We start from the raw sequence: 20,166 nt of genomic DNA, 5'->3' as shown, positions 1-20,166 counted from the left end.
TCTGGAATTTACACTAGAGAGCAAAGACAAACATCCGTGGTTACTCTGACCCACAACATTGTAACATCTGCAACACGTGGATTATAAAGGTGTAATAAAGCACCTCAGAATTATAGGAAGTACAGAAGTACAGAAGGTGCACATAAGTATGAGAAGTATACGGAGGTAGGGATCCCTGGGTGACTCAGCGGTTTAGCACCGCCTTCAGCCCAGGGCGTGATCCTGGAGACCCGGGATCGAGTCCCATGTCGGGCTCCCTGCATGGAGCCTGCTTCTCCCTCTGCCTATGTCTCTGCCTCTCTGTCTCTCTCTGTGTCTCTCATGAATAAATACATAAAATCTTTTTTTTTAAAAAGAAGTATACAGAGGTATAGGAAGTATATAGAAATACAGGAACTGTACAGAGTGCAGGGAGTACAGGAAGTGTGCAGAAGTACAGGAGGTATACAGGAAGTACCGGTGGTGTACAGAAGTCTAGGAGGTGTACAGGAAGCATACAAAAGCACAGGAAGAGTACAGAAGTACAGGAAGTGACGCACTTTGATCAATGGATCCTGGGAAGGTCAGTGGAGTGTGGCCATGACAGGGGTGTGGGGTGGCCCCTTGGCAGAGGAGTATCCTCATCCCCACATTCTGCACCCAGTACTATCCTGGGTCTAAGGGTGGGTTTACAAGTGAATGGAATGGAGGGAAGTCAGATGGACTGGAGCCCAGAGGGGAGAGAGTAGCCAGGGGGAATCCTGGCAGGGGGGCAGGAAGACACACCCCATGCCTGCCTCATGCCCAGCGGCCACTGAGGAACAGGAGGGCAACAGAGTCAGGCCCACATTCTGGGGGAAACAGTAAACTAAATAGACTGGAGTGAGGAGTGAGAAGAATCTGGAAGCTCCTCTAATGTGGTGGGTGAGGGAGAGTACAATGTTACTAGACAGATGGCTGTAGGGAAAGAAGAAAGGCAGACAGAAAATCAAAACTGGGAGTGGGGTGAAGAGTCTGTATCCCCCTCCCACCTCCTTCCCTTTCCTCTGCTCCTCCAAAGACCTCCTAAAGGCTGGATCTGGTTTATAAAGTTACCAGGGGAAATATGTCCTTGACACTTAAGTTCTTTACGGACCCCAGCTCAAATGAGAGGACTTTTCAGGTGCTAGCTGGAGAAGGCCCTACTCAAGGAGACTCCACCACAGGGGAGGCAGCTGCCCCAGGACTCCAAGCCAGAGAAATGAAGCCTCTTGAGCTGTGTCAGCTGGAATCTGCTTCCATAATCTTTCTTACCAAAGACTCACTGGGAAAAACTATGCTCCTGAACCTGCTTTCTCTCCTGTTTCCATCAGACAAGCCTCCAGCCTCTCACAAAGACTGAAGGGGGAAAAAAACCTTGCATTTTTGTTTTTTTTGTTTGTTTTTGGTGGCAATGAATTTTACATCTGAAATATCCCAGGAAAGGGCTTTCCTACCTCCAGTTTGGCATGTTATCCTAGTTTTCATTTCTTCCCAGCAGTCTTTATCAAACCACAAATAGGAGGGTGGGGCTCATCTCTACTCAAATGTGGTTCAGATAAGACAGGCCGAGCCCTGCTAATCTCCACCTGGGGGTAGGGGCGATTCTGGCCATCAAGGAAGCTTTGGAGACCCCTCAAGTGAGAGCGGATTACCATCAAATGCTTCTCTAGCCCACCACTCATCAGTCCCTTTGTGAGACAAAGAGGAGTAGAATAGGTTTTGCCAAGATTAATGAAAGAACAAAGTCCCTTGCCACACACTTCAGAATATCCATCCTGAGCATAACAGTAACCCTGGGTGGGCTAATCATCTCACAGTTTACACGCTGGACCCTGAAATGGACAGATAAGAAAAGTGTGTCCTCACACTTCTTCCATGTTTAGAAATGATCTCATGAAATAAATGATTTCCCCAAAATGACACAGTGAATCAGCAGTGGAGGCAGGGTCTAATCTAAGACCCTCTGGCTCTGCCCACTTTGCTCCCATCAGGCCTCGACAACATAACCACCCAACTGGCACCTACATTCCAGAGGACTCTCTTTCGATTTTGTAGACAGAGAATATGTGGGATTCTAAAGCTCCTCAGACTGTAATACACTGGAGTCAGGGGCGGAAGCAAGGGAAGGGCATATCCCATCCTCCTAAAGAACAGGTACTTACTGAGTCTAGAGGGCCAGTGAAAGTTCTGCTAACAACAAACTGAGACCAGAAGGATCAACCACTCTTGGATCTGTCAAAATATGTTTCCTCTACTGTGGTATAAAAAGCAATATGTATTTGCTCTTTCTCCTTGCTCCTTGGCACAGAGTTCCTGAAACCAAGTTTCCCAAGTGATAGCTGTGTCTTTTGGTATTTGTAAAAAGCCCGATGATGCCACACCTGAGTTTCTTATACATAGGAGCCCTAGTGAGCTGCAGAGGGGGGCTGGATGCCAGAAGATCCAACCTCATGATTAGACAGTTGAAATTCTCAGCCCCATTCCCCAACTCTGGGGAGGGAAGAACTGGAGATTTAATCAATCATGACTAAGTAATGAAATCTCAGTGAGAACTCTTGAATGCAAGGCTTGGAAAGGTCTGGGTCGGTGCACATGTCAGGGTGCTAGAATGGCAGCAACCCACACCTTGCTCTATGCATTTCTTCCATTTGCCTGGTCCTGAGTTGTACCCTTTAGCGGAGAACTGCAATCATAAATCTAGTGCTTTCCCAAGTTCAGAGAACTCTGTTCTACTGAATTATCAAGCCTGAGGTGGAGGGGACATAGGAACCCCCAAACTAGTAGTCTGCTGGGCAGCAGTGAGGTTAACTTGGGGATACCCAAGACTTGCATCTGGCATCTGAACTCAGGGCGGGGGGGGGGGGGAGTCTTGGAGGACTGAGCCCTTAATTTGTAGGATCTATGGTATCTCCAGGTAGTCACAGTCAGGATTGAATTGAATGGTAGGACACCCAGTAGATGTCGGCAAATTGTCGTTGGAACAAACAGGTACAGCTACAATCTGAAAGAAGAGCCTTAAAAAGGTGAAAATTTCCTTCCTTGGAGATCTTGCAGATAAACTAGCAACCACTGGGAACGCTGGCTGTGTTTCAGGAGAGGCCCACTGCATGTCCCACGCAGCTAGAAGGCTGCCACCACTCGTCATTTATACTTATGATTACATGAGACTAGGGCATCTAGTGGCTTTCATTCATTTTTAAAAAATATATATATATCAAGTGTCTGCCATATGCTGGGCATTGTGCTAGGCCCTGGAACAGGCCGATTGAAACTAATTTGCCCAAGCCAAAGTAAAAGCATAGCTAGTCAATTTTGATGGGAAAGATTGTTTTTGACTTTCTAGACCAACCTATTCAGGACTCCCAGAAATCACCCAGAAGAGTTACTGCAAACCATCCAGGAGGTGTAGACTGTGAGTCCTCCTCCCTCGGCTGCCCCTCCCACCGCTGCTCCTTCAGCTTCTTTCAGGAACCCACGGTGTTCAGCCTACCTTATATATCAGCATTACCCAAGGTTTCTTTCTTAACTCTCTGGTGTCCTGACCCCACAGGAAAGCAGCCACAGGCAGGCCTAGTAGTTAAGATAGAGGTTAGGATGCAAAGCCAACGGGGGACACAAAGGGCAGAGAAGGTGGGAAAGCTGGAGATCATGGGGGAAGCTATTGTCCACTTACCAGGAAAACACTAAATTCAAGGGATCATCAGAAGAGACCAGAGTCAGGGTCAGAACCAAGAGCTAAGTGATGGGGAGAGAGCAATACAGGTCAGGCTTAGGGGTGGAAACACATGAAAGAGGAGACTCCTTCTAAGCCAGTTCTGATGTTAATCAGCTTATACTTCAGCAGGGTCCACACAGCAGCCTGTCACGTGTCTTGGACCCAGGCAGACACCTGCTCAGGCTACAGCACTCAGAGGCTCTCTGTGGGGGAGGGAGGTCAGGAAACAGCATTCTTGTGGCTCCAGTTTTCAATGGGCTGTGCTGCCCCACAAGGGTCCTTGTTTTGTTTTCATGATGTAACCTGGCAACTTGGCAGCTGACTCATTCTAATTTCAGAGTTATTTAATTCTCCATGATGGCAGAGAAAGAGGAGGGCAGGTACCCCAAGAAAGAGTTTCTGAAGCCATACCTGAGAGGGGGAGATCAAAGGAGCAGGCTAAAGACAGAGTAATGCTCTGTCCCCGCTAGGGGTTCACTGGGAAGGTTAGGTTCTGTGGGTTCCTCCTTTTTTTTTTTTTTTTTTTAGATTTTATTTATTTATTAGAGAGAGAGAGAGAGAGCCAGAGACACAGGCAGAGACACAGGCAGAGGGAGAAGCAGGCTCCATGCAGGGAGCCCGACGTGGGACTCGATCCCGGGTCTCCAGGATCACACTCTGGGCTGAAGGCGGCGCTAAACCACTGAGCCACCCAGGCTGCCCTCGTGGGTTCCTCCTGAAAGTCAATGGATATAGGTGACTCCCATGGTGCCTCCCCCACCGCAGGTCTTATGCACCTCACTCTACCAGATGGGATTAATGCTTTATAACAATTCTACATATTAAGAAATTTGATATTATAAAATGCTGAAAACAATACCTGGCACATAGTGCTCTATCAGCATTTCTTTAATAAATCGTCACAAAGCTGTATCAGCAAGGATGATGGCATGGCATCATTTTCTTACAGAATGCCACCAAAAAGAGGAATTGATGCAGATGGAGGAAACAAGTAAACAGGAAGCTCAAACTACTTCAGAGCTTAAAGGTGCCTCACAGGTTCAGGTGACTCAGGAAGGCTCCCAGGCGAGTCATCACTGTTCCACAGAAGAATGGGTGAATACAGGCTACATCAGCTGACTCATTAACTACATTAATTTTGATAAATTATCCCCAGATTAAATTGTATCATATTCTGAAGTCCTTTCTCCATGAAAAACATTCTGACATTATTAATCCTGAGTAACCTGTATTCAAAGATAGCAACTTTTCATAAGCCATAAATATTTCTTGTTCTGTGACATTCTTATTCATGTTCTAACTACTTTCGTTTGGATAGTTTGGATTTTTTTTTCCTGTTTATTTGTAAGTGCTCTTTGCATATTAAGAAACCTAGTTCTTTGTAATATATTTTCACATTTCTTCAGCTTATCTTTTGTGTTTAGACCTTTGCCACACAGAAGTTTTTATATAGTCGACTTATTGATTATTTTCCTCTCTGGTTTCTGAGTTTTGTATCACGATTAAACAGTTCGTTCTAATTCCAAGATTATTTTTAACAGTTAACTGCTTTCTCTAACTTTTATGGTTTTGTTATTCTACATTTAAATTCTTGTCCCTAAATTTATTGTAAATTTATTTTTTCTCATTTTCCTCTATGACTAGCTAATTATCCCAAAACCATTTGCTGAATTATCCCTTATTATATTTACTTAAATATCATCTTTATCATATACTAAATTTCTCTATGTGTTTCACCCTATTTTTTGATTCTCTACTCTGTTCATTGACTTTCTGTGCAGTTCTGTGACAATGGTATATTGTTTTATTACTGAATCATTAAAATAGATAGCAATATCTTTTGGGATTAGTTCCTCCAATCCTATTTTTATCTGTTTCTTTTTTTTTTTCCTAAGATTTTTAAGTTTAGTTTAGAGAGATAGAACAGGGGGAGGGGCTAAGGGAGAAGGACAGAGAATCCCAAGCAAACTCTACAGAGTGCAGAACCCAACATGGGGCTCAATCTCATGACCCTGAAATTATGACCCTGAGCTGAAGCCAACAGTCAGACACACAACTGAGTGAACCACTCAGGCATCCCTCTGTTTATTTTTCTAGATGAGTTTTAGGATCATTTTGTAAAATCTCTTTTTAAATGTTGTTTTGGTAATTTGAGTGGAATCTCAGTGAATTCACGGTTTAATCTATGGTTTATACTGACATTTTTACAATACTGAATTTTCCTATCCAGGGAAAGAGTACACACTTTCATTTATTTAAATCTTCTGCATCCTGCAATAGAGTGTAAGTTTTATCTATAGAGTTCTTGCTCATTTTTTTGCTAAATTTATTTCTAGGATTTGAAATATTTCAAAATTTTAAAAACTACATACAAACTAGAAAAGTTTATTTCTAGATTTCTAGGTATTTGAAATTTGTATTGCTATTATAAAGAGAGTTTTACTGTCAACTTGATTTTCTAATTGGTTATTATTTGTAGATAGATGAAGAATAGTTATTCAGTAGACAACCTCGGTTTTCCTAATCCTGTCAGCAATTCAAAAACTTCCCATGAACATGAGGATCACATGATTCATATATCAGATTGGCCAAGATGAAAAAGCTTAATATCTGTACTTTTAGAACACAAGAGAGTGATGCTCATGCACTGTTGGTAGGATGACCACATGTTCCAAAGAGTTCAAGGAAGGTTAAATGTAGAAAAACTATATCCACTAAGAGGTTTCCAGAACTTAAACACATTAAGTTGAAAGGAAAAAAAAAAAAAAACTTGATGCTAAAGACAAAGAGACAAAATGAGGACAAACATCCAAGATTACTGTAGTCTGTCACTGGCAATCATAACTCAGCCTTCTCTAGATATCATCAGAGGATACCTGTGAATCTTTCAGGGCCTCATTTCTCAGATGTGTTCTACAGACCACCATCCCAGGGATTATCCTGGACTCATTAGAAATGAAGATCTTTGCACCTCAGACGCACTGAACCAGAAGGTCTATTAGACAAGCCCCAGAAATAGGCATCTGGGCCACTTCCCAACAGCTTATTATGCATTCTATAGCTTGAGAATAACTCTTTGAAGGGGTGGACTGTAAAATATTGAGTTTAGTATTTCTGCAGTCTATCCAATTCATAATCTGACGCTATGAAGTCCTGAGTTTGGAAATCTGTATTAAGATGACTATATCTAGGATATAATCAAATATACATGCGTCAGGAACTATTTTACAGGTAAAAGAGGAGTGGCCCCATGAGTTCTTCCCAAAAGAAACTTTCTGGTGCTTCGGGTGTGATCTAGAGTGTGTATTTCTAAACTACCATAACAGCAATAACCAAGCATTTCATATCCTGCCAAACTCCTGGAATAAAGCAGTTAACATTTCACTTAAAACATTTTGCCCTATTGGGGCAGGCACCTGGGTGGCTCAGTCAGTTAAGCATTTGCCTTCAGCTCACATCCTGGGATCGAGGGAGCCCTGCATGGGGAGGGGGGTCCCTGCTTAGCAGAGAGCCTGCTTCTCCCTCTCCCTCTTCCCCTCCCCCGCTCATGCTTGCTTGTGCTCTCTTTCTCTATCTCCAATAAGTAAATAAAATCTTAAAAAAAGTTTTGCCCTGTATTGTTCCTCTCTCCCTCAGCCATAGACCCCTTCCAAGGTCAAGCTTAAAAGACCAACGAAGCAGGCCACAAGTAAGCAGGACACGGTTGTTCAACGTCTGGTGGAATACTCTTTTGTCAAGACCATCCCACATGTTTAAGGTATTCTTGCTAAAAGCAGTGGAAATTATTCACAACATTCCATCAGAATCCAGCAGAGGAGGGCTGCTGCCTGCAAAGCCTGCTGTGTGCCACGGAATGGTGTCAGCCCCTCCCCTCCCTCAAGAAGCCACTGAATGAATAAGAAGGGTAGGTTGTGTCACATTGGCTCATATTTTCTCTAAATATGCAATCTCTTTGTGTAACACATAGATGAGCAACCATCTTAGCAATAATTAAAGCAGCAAAGTTTAAAATGTTTAAAACGCTAGTTCTTTTAGACAACTAAACTGGTTTCCCAGTGAGGTGGAACACAATCAAAATGAACTATTTTTAAAAGAATGAAGAATAATTACCACCTTTGCAGCAAAGACCTGACTGGACAATAACACTTTACAATGAAATAAGTGCTAACCATTAAAGCCCTTGACATGTGTACCCTGGGAAGAATTTCTCTTCCCATGGGATCTTGCTTACTTATTCATGTGTGCCCATAACTGCTATTCACCTGGGGCCAAATTCCTGGTGTCAAGTTCAAACAAGCAGTGTCAGGTTCTCGCCACAGACTTAAATGGATTGTTTCTCATGGAAAATGTCAGAGTTTGAACTGAATGAGTATGGAGCAGAAAACACAGATTCTCTAGGAAGACTCGGCCATTTCTTTGTTTCTTAAAACCCCGTTCTCCAAACAGAAATTTAGGCTAGTCCTAAGAAAACCAGAGAAAACCATTGGATCCAGTTTACACTTTTTATGAGATGCTGATATAGCATGATGGCCAAGAACACTGGCTCCAGGACAGACTATCGGGCATAAAGCTTGACCCTACACCCTTCTGAGGTGCAGGACCCAAGACAAACACCTTAACCTCTGTGCCTGTTTCCTTATCAACAAGGCAGGAGAAGGAGAGGGACTCTTTTACAGGATTATTATGAAGAATAATGTGAGCTACTTAGAATAATGTGTGGCACATAGTAAGAGTTCAATTCCTGCTAGAAATCATGATGGTGATGATGAACCTGTTTTCAGACTACTGTCTAAGTGAACAGTATACAAATAGAAGCAAATATTGTGCCACTTGAAAGAAATAGCTGAATTGGCCATAATTCTTAATAGAAGTGACATTTTGAAACTCTGAAACTTTGGACAGCATATAAAATGAAGGGAAAAGATTACTATATCCTCTAGGATGCCTGGCTGGCTCAGTCAGTAGAGCATACAACTCTTGATCTGGGGGTTGAGTTCAGGTCCCACATTGGGTGTGGAGATTATTTAAAAATAAAATCTTAAAAAAAATTATTGTATCTTCTAAGAAAATCTCCAGGAACAAAAAAAGCTTACCATTCTGCTCTATCATACATCTGTTGATGACTTTAGAAAACATCCTTCCTCTGCCCCCTAAAGAAAATCAGAATGAATTTTATGCTTCTGAATTAGAGTCCAGAGGCATCAATATGAATTTATGTTTATCTTACTATAGAGGCAGACAGATACAGAAATAATTATAGTCGACCTTCGAAAAAACAGTTTGAAATGCACGGGTCCACTTATATGTGAATTTTTGGATAAATACAGTATAGTATTTATAAATGTATTTTCTTGGAACACCTGGGTGGCTCAGCAGTTGAGCGTCTGCCTTCGGCTCAGGCGTAATCCCGGTGCCAGGATCAAGTCCTGCATCGGGGTCCCTGCAAGGAGCCTGCTTCTCCCTCTATGTCTCTGCCTCTCTCTGTGTGTCTCTAAACAATAAATAAATAAAATCTTTAAATATGTATGTATTTTCTTAAGATTTTCTTAATAACCTTATCTCTTTTCTAGCTTGCTTTATTATAAGAATACAGTACAGAATGCATATAACATATAAAGTATGTGCTAATCACCTATTTATATTATCGATAAGGCTTTCGGTTAACAGCAGGCTATTAGTAGTTACGTTTTTGGAAAATCAAAGTTATATCCCAATTTTTGGTTGAATGGGGGAGTCAGCACCCCTGACCCCATGTTGTTTAAGGGTCAACTGACAAATATGTATGTACACTCAAGTGAGTATGCATACCTTCATTTCCTAGCTCTACTCACTTAAAGGTCCTAGAACCAATGGGCAACAAGCCAATGCAGCCCATACCTTGGTTTTTAAATACCATTCTTCAACAAAAGGAACCAGAGCTCCTTGAAGAAATGGCTGATACTAGGGCTGAAGCCTAAAATATGCAAGATGAGCCTGTAACATCTAGTTGTGCCAGAAAGTAAGGAAGTGCTCAAAAACCAAAATGATAAGCATATGTTAAAGGGACACAGGGGCCAAAAGAAAGAGCTCCCAGTGGCCAAAGCTGGAACCATTTGAGCAACAGATGAAATAACACAGTACTGCATTATAACCTATGAGTCCATAGTGATATAAACAAATGATTGAATAAATCAGCTAAGTGGGTAGAAGTGACAAATTTCACCTTCAGAAGATTTCCAAATAATGTATGTAGATATTCCTTTCTCAAGGAGGGAGTATAATCCCTCTCCCTTTAGTATGAGCTTATTAGACTTCCTTCTAAGAGTTGGGGAAGGTAACTTTACACGGCAGAAACCTGACAAACACTAGCTCAGCTGGGTAACCAAGGTCAACATCACCAGTGGTAAGTGGTAAGTAATGAATATAGCACTCTACCACTGTGGTCTTCCTCCTCTAAACCCATAACCCCAGTCTACTCATGAGAACAACGTCAGACAAACCCCAATTGAGAGATATTCTCCAAAATATTTGACTCCACAAAATGATCAAGGTCGCCAGGAAAAAAGGAAGTCTGAGAAACTGTCACAATCCAGAGGAGCCCAGAGAGACATGATAACTAACTGTATTATAATATTCTGGATGGGATCTTAGAACCCAAATAAAAGGACATCAGGGAAAAACTAATGAAATCTGAGTAAAGTATGAATTTTAGTTAATAATGAAGTATCAATATCAGTTCCTTAGTTGTGACAACTGTCCTAGTGTAATATAAGATGCTAATAAGAGGGGGAATTGGGCGCCTGGGTAGCACAGTAGTTTGGGCATCTAACTCTTGGTTTCAGCTCAGGCAGCTCTTGGGGTCATGGGATCAAGCCTCCTATCAGGCTCCATACTCAATGCAGAGTCTGCTTTGCACTCTCCCTCTCCCTCTGCCCCTCTGCCCCCCTCTAAAATAAATAAATACATCTTTAAAAACAATAACAGGGAGAACCGGATGTTGGATATATAGGAACTCTTTACTATCTTTTCAACTTTTCTATAAACACAACACATACACATCACTACATGTAGATTTAGGCCCTAACTGCCACCACACTACAACATATCTACTTCCAAACCATACACTCTCATTTTATCTTCTCTGGGGCCAACTATTAATATTGGTTAAAGTGATGACAGACCATTTACCAAGACTTCTAATAAAGCTGTAAGAATTTAGTTAGCTAGTATTGGCACAGAGATGGCCAATACTATTGGCCAATGGAACAGAATAGAGCCCCATTCATACATGACACGTGACATATGAATGAGCGGGAAATGTATGGACTTTACAACCAATGCAGCTCACTAACTGGACAGCTATCTGTGAAAACGTAGGCAGCATATATAAAAATCAATTCTAAGTGATATAAAGACAGATAGGAATATCAAACTGTAAAGTTTTAAAAAGACAATCAATATAGGACTATCTTCATGATCTCAGGGGTGTGGAAAGATTTCTTAAATAAGATTCTTTCCCTAGCCAAAAACAAAAACACCCAAAGCAGAAAGAAAAAAAAATCAATAAATTCTATTACATAGGAATTAAGGACTTCTGATAATGCAAAAACCAAATAGAGATCAAGAAGCTAAAAGATAAATTTGAAGAAAATATTTCAACGCATACATATGTTTAGGGGATAGCATTAAATATATATGCATTTCAAAATCCTCTGAATAAATAAGATTAGGGTAAATAACCCAACAGAAAAAGTGGCAAAGACTTGAACAGACTCTTCACATAAAAGGACACTTAAGTGGCCACTAAACATGTAGGAAGATGGCAACTTTATTGGTAACTGGAGAAATGCAAACTGAAATTACTCTCAGATGTCACTCCACACCCTAATATCTTATGGCACTAAGATTAGGACGGATGTAGAGCAATAGGAAGTCTCACGCACCACTGGTCTCCACTGGGGAAAGCATTGGCATTTCCTAGTAAAACTGAGCATGTGCATATTCTGTGACTCAGCAATTAAACTCTAACCCATTGGAATCTAAGGAAGTGCTTACACATGGCACTATGAGATGTATAAGAATATCCAAGAACCCAAAGTCACAGTAACACCACACCAGAAATAAATCAAATATCCCTCAACCACAGGATGGATAAACTGTGTCACACTCATAAACTCAAATAGTATAACCAATGAAAATGTACAAAATCCAGCTAACAGCATTCATTGGGATGAATCTCCCAAGCATGTTAAGTGCAAGAGACAAGTCATCATGTAATACATACAGTGATAGTCCATTTAAAATAAGGTACAAAAACTGGCAAACCTAAATCTGTTATTTAGAAATGCAGATGTGAGTAGTAAAGTATAGAAAAAACAAAGAAATGATTATCACAAAAGTCAGAGTTACTTCTAGGGGGAGAGGATACGGTTCGGGAGGAAGGCTTACTCATAGTTACACAGCTGTTCACTTAATTCTTAAAAATTCCCATTATTCTTTAAAATATACATCATTGTTTCATATATTCTTCGTTAAGAATATTTTATGAGTGAAAATGGGAAAAATTCCAGATGTCCTCACTGGGCTCTCTCCCAGGGGCCTTCAGTTCCTTCCCTCCTGCTTCCACACCAGCAGTGGATGCAGACTCAGCCACCTGCACAGCACCAGAAGGAGGTATAGACAAGGAAACGCTCATCTCAGAGCACAAGACACATATTTCACAGCACATTTCAAGACACACATTTCACAGAAATGAGCACATTTCACTCTACTCATCTCATGTAAAGAAAACATCATGTGCATTTTGATACTGACCATGATATTATTTCCAGACCTTTCAGTGGCTTTTGATGTTCATTGGCTTTTGTGCTTTAGTATTTGGAATAAGTTGGATTTTATGATCCAACATCTCATGTTCTGTGACTCGGTTTGTATAATTTTAAACAAACTCTTATGTTCATCAAGACTGGAATGTGTTTTGGAGTATAAGTACATATGGAGTACATATAAGAAATAAAGGCAATGTATCTATTCTTAGCAAAAAAAAAATGTTTATTTTCAAGTATATTTTTATCTGCTACAGACTACAAGTTTATCCAAAAATCTGAAACAACCAATGCCTGGCAATTCCAGAAGTGGTCCGTGTACTTGTGGAAAAGCTGTAGAAGGACTATGCTGGCTGCAAAGTCCAGCTCCCTCTCCAGTTCTGGCACGGGAAATTGTAACAATCACTTGCTCAAGAATCTAGAATGGCTCCCATAGCCTACCTTGAAGTTGGCAAACAAATTTCATCTCTTCAGCTGGCGCTAACTCCAGAAGTATTGTGTTAAGGGGCTTGAGGCCACAACAGGCTCAGGAGAAGATAGTGCCACAGTGATGGGCAACGATGCCATGAGTACAAGTAATGGACAAGTGGCCCCAGCACATCAAGCACAAACTACTTACTCTGCATACTTTTAGCCAGGCATAAACTATCACCTCATTATCCATGTGTCTTCCCCCATTTCCCAGGCAAATATTCTTCATGATCTCTCTTCCATAACACATGCCAAACTCCCTCCCACCTTCATGCCTCTGTCCATTACCTTCCCTTCCTGGAATTTCCTCCTGCTTGACTGATCAGTAACAGCTCAGCTTAATGGCACACTTCATCTGTAAGCCTTTCCAAATCACTCCAGATGACTACAGACTATCCTTTTCCTGAATTCTTTTGTCCTTTCTGCACCATAACATTTGGAGCTTTATTAAATATAGCCTTGTATTGCTCCTTAGATATTTTCCTCCCATGTGTACTACTCTTGGCTTTCCAAATAGAGGCAAATAGCTCCAAGGAAGATACTTTCTTCTCTTTTCTTGCACTCTCCATAGAAAGTTGCTGCCCACAAAAAGAACTACCCCAAATCACTTGCTAATCAAATGATTAGAAACTGATAGGATAAATGTCCTTCCTCCTACCACACCCTAGTTTCACTGCTACCCCAGATATTCTTTTCTTCAACTTACAACCTCTATACTCCAGAAAGGCTCTTGACTCACTGGGAGCAGCCCCACCAATCTCTCTCAGTGTTGCCCTTAGAGATACCAGAGCCTAGAGACTATGATTCATCTCCTGGGTTGCATCTACAGGGGATGGGAGGAGTTTGGGTAGAGGGAGGTAGCAATGGAAGAGCCATTCCCAGTTCTTGTAAGAGCCCACCACCCCTGAGGTCCCTCCCAATCTCCAACCCCTTGTCTCCATCATCACTTTGATTGGGTAACTTCCTACCAGTACCATTTGCCAGATAAAATATATTAAGCCTAAGTCCTATCAGCACTTCTCCAAGATCCCTCTCTCACCCCTTCTGATTTGTTCACAGCCCTAACATACCAGTGAGGTGTGGGATTCTAAGAAAAAGCCAGTGGGAGACCTCTAAGCTTGAAGAACAGGTCAAATTAGAATCTATTAAAAGAAATCCAATGTTAAATGATGAAGAAAGGCAGTAAGAGTTACAAATTTGGGGAGATCCAACAGGATTTGTATACAAGACCAAAAGTTCAAAATCAAGAAAAGAAGATCAAGCAAAAGAAACAGGACTGGAATCTACTACGAGGTAGGGGTAGAGTGAAAGTAACTTTTTTTTTTTTTAATTAGAGTTCAATTTCCCAACATATAGCATATCACCCAGTGCTCATCCCATCAAGTGCCCCGCTCAGTGCCTTTCACCCAATCACCCCAACCCTCTGCCCTCCCCTTCCACTACCCCTTGTTCGTTTCCCAGAGTTAGGAGTCTCTCATGTTCTGTCTTCCTCTCTGATATTTCCCACTCATTTTCTCTCCAGGTGAAAGTAAATTCTATCAAGAAAGTACTTATAATGATGGCTACAAGTCAAGACTGATAGGGAAATCTGAAGAAAGGAATTCTGGCTTAAGGGTCAGGGATCAGATAGGATATCAGGATATCCTCTCCTTCCTCTGAAACCTGAAAGATCTTGCCCCCAGTGCCAACTAAAGCAGATGGTTCTTCCTGAGGTACCTGCAGTCCTTCTTGTGGAAGTGCCACAACCATGTGACCCTAATGCCCTCCCCAAGCTAGAGGCAGCCCATACAGGCTGGTTATGAGGAAGTCCCACCATTCCAAGAGGTGGCTGGGTACAAGGTGCCGGCAAGCAGGAGCCTGATATTAATTAGATGGAGACAAACCCAATCACATCTTTTCTTCTGGTAACTCTCAGTGTGAGCTGCAAAAGAGAGGGGGCCAGAGAATGGGAACTGCTTCTAATAGGATAACAGGATGATGGGTCAGGGGTACTGGATCCTGAAAACTGAAAATCCACTGTTTCCATTCTCCCTAAGGTCAGAAGGGTGGGAAAGAGGCCCAGAAAGTGTGGCCTGCACAGGCGTGGATATATGCCCAGCTAGGTTCCAGGACTTCCTCATTCTTCCCCATCATCAACTCCTATCACCTAAGGCAATGGTTTTCCAAGAATGGCCCTCAGACTGCTTATAAAAGGATCACTTTACAAAATGCATATATCTCCAGCCTGCCACTGCCTACTGGATCAGAATCTCAGGAGTTAGGTTTCTGGAATCTGAATTTTTAAGAAGTTTCCCTGTGTGATTCTTATGTTCGTGGAACTTTTAAAACTACTGAAGCAAGGTGACCTATTTCTCTTTTTCTTTTCAAGACTGTCTGCTCTAATTCTCTGCCAGGCCCAGGACAAGGCCATGCAGTCTCTTGTGGGCTCCCCAGACATCCTGAGAAGGTTTTTCTATCTAGACTCCAGGCCACATCTGCCCCCCTTAGAGCCACCTGGAATTAGCCCCATGCCACACATGCTTGTTCAAAAATCCAATGACCTACCACCGCTTGACACTCATGCCACCGTCTCCTGCCATCCAATTGAGGCAAATTGCACAGCTTATGCTGTCTACTCTGAGCTGTACCTGCCCTTCTAGTCTGCAGGCCTCTCAGGACCTATACAATCAGTTCAGCTATTTTCTTTCAATTCTATATTTCCCTAGAATGTCCCCAACTTTACAATCTTTCCCTTAGCATTAGCAGATGGTAGGGAGCAGGGGGTAGGGAGATGGAGCCTCTTTCTCAGGCCCCATCAGGAATTGCCTGGGAAGCTGTGATCAGAACTTTTCTCCAGGGCACATCTTCACTGCTGGAAAGGAAAGTGACAACTACAAGCACCTACTGTATGCTGTCTTTCACGGGACAGTCATACCTACAGTATGGCCAATTCCAGTTTGCCTCCAGGCTCAGATTTCGAGAGGCTGCATATCGCTCTGATTTCACAGTAACATGAACACAAGGATATTTTGTCTAGAATTTAAGATATTCAGGGAAATGTCACAACGATCAGGTGCCTAATAAAATACACTAGAAGTCCTGAATTCACCTTATCAGATGCCTTTGAATGCCTTTCACTCTGGGTTGTGTGGTTGGACCTTTATACTATCTCTTAGAACATGGGAGAAAATAAAACACAGTGACTGGGTGGTCGGGCATCTCCTCCGTGAAGCACTTCTGTACACACATGCCTCATGTGGGTTGAGTCAAGCTCCCAGAATTAATTCCATTTAAAGTCCAAGACACTCTCAAAATATGCCAGGCATATCTCTTCTTGTGGACCTACAAGCTTACATGACCCAAGTCTGTTAGAGGACACCGCCTCCACCTGTACACACGCTTACATGTTCACGTCACATCTACACACTGTCCCTCTCCAAATCCCGGTGAAAAATAAAGCATAGTTTTCTGGCAACTACAGAAGGGCAAAATGTTTTAGGATTAGAGTAAAAGAAGGTCAAGCTCTAAATAAGGTCTGGAGTATAGAGATTTGGCTAACTCCCCAGAAAAATCATACCAGCAGGCACAATCTGGAGCAGTCAGATTGGCTGACCAAGAACTTGATTCCACTGCCATGGAAAGGTGTCAACAGCAGATGCCCATTAGGCCCTATCATTTACCAGACTATTCCTGTCTAGCAGGGGGCAGTTTATACACAAATCATACATCAGGCTTCCCGTTCCCTGCTTTCCTAAATGGGAGTTTTAATCCGGTCATCCTGTTTTCCTTTTGCACATTGGGTTTGCCGTGGATGGTTAAATTCATCACTTGGCTTTTTTTTTTTAAACTTTAGTCAATCGTATATAATACATAGAATATGCATATATAGGAGTGTGTATGTGTGTATAATATATATCCCCACATATATATACCACTGTTCTAATATTTACTTATCATTTTTATCTAAATCAACCTTTTGTTCATTAAATATTTTATTAAGATAATTGTAAGCCCACCTGCACTTAGAAGAAATAGATAGATTCCTTGTACATTTCATCCAGGTTCCCCTAATTGTAACATTTTGGGAAAATATAGTATAATATCACAAACAGGATATTGACATTGTCACACTGTCTTACTCAGATTTTCCCAGTTTTACTGGTACCCCCCCTTTTTTTTAAGATTTTATTTATTTATTCATGAGACACAGAGAGAGAGAGAGAGAGGCAGAGACACAGGCAGAGGGAGAAGCAGGCTCCATGCAGGAAGCCTGACGTGGGACTTGATCCCAGGTCTCCAGGATCAGGCCCTAGGCTGATGGCAGCGCTAAACCGCTGAGCCACTGGGCTGCCCTTTACTGGTACTCGTGTGTGTGTGTGTGTGTGTGTGTTAGACTCCATAGAATTTTAACCCCTGTGTAGGTTCATGTGTCCACTACCACAGAGAAGACACTAAGCAGTTCCAATACCACAAGGATCCCTGGTGATCACTCCCCCCCTCACTTACCCCATTTCACCGGCCCACCATGACACCCCACCATGTCACCCCTGGCAACCATTAATGTCTTCTAGTTCTAAAATGTTTTCATTTCAAAATCTCATATAACTGAAATAATACACTATGAAACCTCTGAGATCAGCTTTCTTCACTCAGCATAACTGCCATGCAGGGTCATCCTGGTTGCCTGGAGCAGTGCTCTGTTCTTTTACACTGTTGCATACTATTCTGTGATGTGGATGCACCACAGTGTGCTGAGTCATCCACCTTTCAGAGGATTTCTGGGCTGATTCCAGTTTGGGGCTATTATTTAAAAAAAAAAAAAAGCCTCCATGAATATTCATGTGCAGGTTTTGTGTGAATGTAAATTTTCATTTCTCTGGAATAAATACCCAAAGTATGACTGCTGGGCATATGGTACTTGCATATTTAGTCTTAAAAGAAACTGCCAAAATGTTTTCCATTTTACATGCATACCAGCAACATATGAGTGCTCCAGTTTGTCTGCATCCTTGCCAGCATTAGGTGTTATCACTTTTATTTTAGCCATTCTGACAGGTCTGCAAATGATGATGAACACCTTCTCATGCCTATGCTTATCATCTTGATATTCTCAAGGGTAAAGTGTACTTTCCCCATTTTCAAGTTAAATTTCTTTAACCATTAAGTTTTGAGAGTTCTTTATATAGCCTACATGCTAATCCTTTGTCAGATGTATGGTTTGCAAATACTTTCTCCCAGTCTGCAGTTTGTTTTTCAAGCTCTTTACATGGGCGTTCACAGAGTAAGTGTTTTCAATTTTGATGAGGTCCAATTTATCAATTTTTCCTTATATGGAGCGAGCTTTTGCTGACAAGCCTCAAACTCTTTACCTAGCTGCAGATCCTCAAGATTTTCTCTCAGGAATTTTCTAAAAGTTTTACAGTTTTACCTTTGACATTAAACTCTATGATTCATTTTAGAGTAACTGTTACATAAGTTGTGAAGATTTAGGTTGCAGTTTTCTCCCCTCTATGGATATCCCATTACTCTAGCACCATTCATTGAAAACTATCTTTCTTCCACTGAGTTACTTTTCCAAGTTTGTCAAAAATCAGTTGAGCATATTTGTGTGGATTTATTCCTGGGCTCTTTATTCTGTTTCATTGATCTGTGTGTGCATCCCACTGCTCATACCATACTGCCTTGATTACTGCAGCTGTATAGTAAGCCTTAATAGAGGATAGAATGATTTCTTCCACTATATTCTTCTTTGTCAATATTGTTTTAGTTTTTCTAGTGCCTGTGACTTTCCCTAAAAAATTTTCCTGTGAATTTCCCTAAAATTATCCTAATTTTAGGATAAGCTTCCTTATGTTTACCAAAAAAATCTTGTTAAAATCTTGATAGAGACTTCATCGAACCCATTGACCAATTAATTTATGGAGGACTGACATCGTACTATGTTGAGACTTGCAATTCATGAACACAGTATATCTCTCCATTTATTCAAGTCTTGTTTGGTCTCTTTCTTAAGTATTTTGTAATATTCAACATACAGAACCCGCACATGTATTATTAAATAGATATCTAAGTATCTGGTTTTCTTTGGAGCAACTGTAAAGAACATTGTGTTTTCAGTTTTAGTTTCTGCATACTCATTTTTAGACATAGAAATAAAATTGATTTTTCTGTGTATATTATACATCCTGAAACTTTGTTAAACCCACTTATTAGTTTTAGGGATTTTTTTTTTTTGGTATATTCCTTTGGAGTTTCCATATAGACAATCATGTCCTGCATATAAATAATTTTTTAATATATGTATATTTTAAGATTTTATTTATTTATTCATGAGAGACACACAGAGAGAGAGAGAGAGAGAGAGAGAGAGAGAAGAGGCAGAGACACAGGCAGAGGGAGAAGCAGGCTCCATGCAGGGAGCCTGACGTGGGACTTGATCACGGATCTCCAGGATCACGCCCTGGGCTAAAGGCAGCACTAAACCGCTGAGCCACCTGGGCTGCCCCAATTTTTTTAATATATTGAAATAAATTTTATATCACTATCACAAATGGAGCTCTAGCATCAACTGGCATAGAAATGTAATTCTAAAAAACAAATACAATAAAGACAAAACATAATTAAATTCCAGCTAGAAACATTTGTCTGCAGAGGCCCTCAACCTTAGCCCTGCATGCTGCTCTCGTTCTCTCTCTCTCTCTCTTAAAAGGAGAATAGTGTTGAAAATTTATTAGCCTCAAGTCAAGTCATAGGAATGTTCTACAGAATAGACCACACACCACGCCATACAATAAACCTCAATACATTTAATATAATTAAAATCATACAAAGTATGTTTTCAAATTACAATGGAATCAGAAGGGATCCCTGGGTGGCGCAGCGGTTTGGCGCCTGCCTTTGGCCCAGGGCGCGATCCTGGAGACCCCGGATCGAATCCCACGTCGGGCTCCCGGTGCATGGAGCCTGCTTCTCCCTCTGCCTGTGTCTCTGCCTCTCTCTCTCTCTCTATGTGACTATCATAAATAAATAAAATTAAAAAAAAAAAAAAAAAAAAAAAAAAAAAAAAAAAAAAAAAAAACAATGGAATCAGAAACCATCAACAGAAATTGGGGAAATTCACAAATATGTGGAAATTAAACAAAACACTACCAAATAAGCAATGGGTTTGAAAATAAATCAGAAAAAGCTTATTAGAAT

At 41.3% G+C, this 20,166-nt stretch overlaps 1 protein-coding gene across 3 annotated transcripts in view; it reads right to left on the bottom strand.

Moving 5' to 3' along the window:
- RAB31 (RAB31, member RAS oncogene family) overlaps positions 1-20,166 on the bottom strand; it is a 128,971-nt gene that overhangs the window by 16,928 nt on the left and 91,877 nt on the right. The window lies entirely within an intron of this gene.

The sequence above is a fragment of the Canis lupus genome, chromosome 7 (genome assembly GCF_003254725.2).
Source record: "Canis lupus dingo isolate Sandy chromosome 7, ASM325472v2, whole genome shotgun sequence".
Taxonomy (NCBI): domain Eukaryota; kingdom Metazoa; phylum Chordata; class Mammalia; order Carnivora; family Canidae; genus Canis; species Canis lupus.
Note: the sequence above shows the minus strand (reverse complement) of the source record. Positions and strands in the feature narration are given on the sequence as shown.